The following is a 2,978-nucleotide window of genomic DNA, read 5'->3' as shown; positions in this document are numbered from 1 at the left end:
AAAAAAAAAAAAAAAAAAATACAAGCTTTAAGGTCCTTAGAGGAATTTTTCTGTTGAATTCTGATAAAGGAATTACCACCTGATATAATCAGTATCATCTCTTTATAAGAAATATAGCAGAGGCCATCACATAAAATCAAAGTTCAGTGCAGCAAAGCAGTCTTCTCAGGGGCTAAAATGATACTTTCTTTTTTTATTTTTTTTTGAGACAGAGCCTTAAGCTGTTGCCCTGGGTAGAGTGCTGTGGCATCACAGCTCACAGCAACCTCCAACTCCTGGGCTCGAGTGAGTCTCCTGCCTCAGCCTCCCAAGTAGTTGGGACCACAGGTGCCTGCCACAATGCCCGGCTATTTTTTGGTTGTAGCCGTTCATTGTTGTTTGGCAGCCCGGGCTGAATTTGAACCCGCCAGCTCAGGTGTATGTGGCTGGCACCTTAGCCACTTGAGCCACAGGTGCTGAGCCAATGCTTTTTTTTTTTTTTTTTTTTTTTGAGACAGGGTGTCCCTGTGTTGCCCAGGCCAGAGTGCTGTGGCATCATAGCTCAACGGCAGCTTAAAACCTTGGGCTCAGGCAATACTCTTGTCTCAGCCTCCCCAGTAGCTGGGGCTTAGAGGTACCTGCCCTAATGCTTGGCTAATTTTTCTATTTTTAGTAGTGTCAGGGTCTAATTCTTGCTTAGGCTGCTCTTGAACTCCTGAGCTCAGGCAATCCACCCACCTAGGTTTCCCAGAGTGCTAGGATTACAGGTGTGAGCCACCACTCTGGGCCTAAAATAATACTTTCTAAGAATGTTCCTCTCCTGATCTGGCTTGCGAGACTATCTGAAAGGAAGGTTATCTTAAAATTTCTGAATAGCAGTACATTTGTATGGTTTGGAATGAAAATACATAAAATGAAATTTATTTCATTTATTCCTTGCTAGTCTTCTCCCCATATGCGACTAACCTGTATTTCTTTCAGCAGTCTACTTTATGCACACATAATACGTGTGTGTGAATATATTATTTTCTTCCTTTTAAAAACAAATGGCATCTCATAAGAATTTTTTTCTGTGCCTTGTTTTTTCTACAAGTACATCTGGGAGTTTTTTTTTACCTATTATATGTAGAGTTTCCTTATTCTTTTTTAGCTGCCCACGTGGTATGCCACTGTATGAATCAGTCCTCCACCGATGGATCTTTAGAGTCCTGTATTTTTGGTCATTACACACCTTGTTCGTGTCATTTCATCTAACTTATGAGTATATTTGAAAGATAAGATACTTAAAATTGGAATTGCTGGCATATAGGGTATATATATTTGTAATATTTAATAAATATTGCCAAGTAGAGGCTGTACCTTTTTACACTCTCACCAGAAATGTCTGAGAGTGTGTTTCCCCACGGCTTTTCCAAAGTTTAATCAACTTTAAATCTTTACCAATTAGTATGAAAAATGTATAATATACTGCACATATTTAAAGTGTACAAATTTGACGCGTTCTGACTTGGATGCATCTGTGAAACCCTCACCACAATCAGGCTAACGAACATACTCATCATGCTCAGAAATTTCCTTGAGCCCCTTTGCAATTCTGCCCTCCTTGTCTCTTCTCCCCCTTCCCAATTTCCAGAGAACCACTAATTTGTTTTGTCATTGTAGATTAGTCTGCATATGATTTTTTTTTTTGAGATATTCTCACTTTGTCGCCCTCTGTAGAGTGCTTGGTGTCATAGCTCACAGCAACCTCAAACTCTTGGGCTCCAGCAATTCTCTTGCCTCAGCCTCCAAAGTAGCTGGGATGACAGGCTCCTGCCACAACACTGGCTATTTTTAGAGATGAGGTCTCACTCTGGCTCAGGCTTATATATGACTTTTATTTGAAATCATATAATATATTTTCTTTTTTTGTCTGGCTTCTTTTACTCAGCATAATTATTTTGCGGTCCATCCATGTCGTCCATCCACTCAATAACTTTTTTCTTTTCATTGCTGAGTATTCCATTGTATGGATACATCACAATTTATTCATTCAGCTGTTGGTGTGCATTGGGTTGTTTCCATTTTTTGGCTGTTAACAAATAAAGCTACTAGAACATGTACAAAACTTTGGACATACTCTTTACTATCTCTTGGTTAGATACATAAGAGTGGAATAGCTGGATGTCACATGGAAGTGTGGCTTTAAATTTATTTTCTCTATTTTTCTTTTCTTTCCTTTTGTTTTCTTTGCCAAATTACTTTTCTTTTTTCTTTTTTGAGACTGAGCCTCAAGCTGTCACCCTGGGTAGAGTGCTGTGGCATCACAGCTCACAGCAACCTCCAACTGCTGGGCTCAAGTGATTCTCCTGCTTCTGCCTCCCAAGTGGCTGGGACTACAGGCACCCAGCTATTTTTTTGTTGCAGCTGTCATTGTTGTTTCGTGGGCCTGGGCTGGATTTGAACCCACCAGCTCAGGTGTATGTGGCTGGCGCCTTAGCTGTTTAAGCCACAGGCACTGAGCCGCTAAATTACTTTTCACCTGAGAATGGAAGTGTATCTTTAAAATAAATTGCCCAGCTGTTTTGCCACCAGCAGTTTCTGTTCCCTCAGCAGTGTCCAGAGTTCCATGTGCTCCTTATCCTCAACAACTCTTGATAACCAGTGCCTTGGTTATTCTGAATAGGTCATGATGGTCCTTCACTGGTTTGAATGTACATCTCCTTAATAACTAGTGATACTGAGTTTATTTTAACATATTTGTTTGCCACCTATATGGCAAATAAATGTCTTTTTTAGTGAAGTATCTGTTCAGATATTTTGCCTGTTTTTAAACATTAATAAATTAATGGGTCTCTTTTTTTGCATTTGTAAAAAATGAACTTGCAAGATGGTTATATGGATTAAATGAAATAATATGTGTAAAACATCTAGCGTATATGTTAGTTCTTTCTTTTCTTTCTTTTTTTTTTTTTTTTTTTTTTGTCATTCCTCCATTCATGTTCGACCTCAGGGGCTGG

Source organism: Otolemur garnettii, unplaced genomic scaffold, assembly GCF_000181295.1.
Source record: "Otolemur garnettii isolate 467f Iridium unplaced genomic scaffold, OtoGar3 scaffold00102, whole genome shotgun sequence".
Classification (NCBI taxonomy): domain Eukaryota; kingdom Metazoa; phylum Chordata; class Mammalia; order Primates; family Galagidae; genus Otolemur; species Otolemur garnettii.
The sequence above is the reverse complement of the archived record's forward strand: the minus strand, read 5'-3'. Positions refer to the sequence as shown.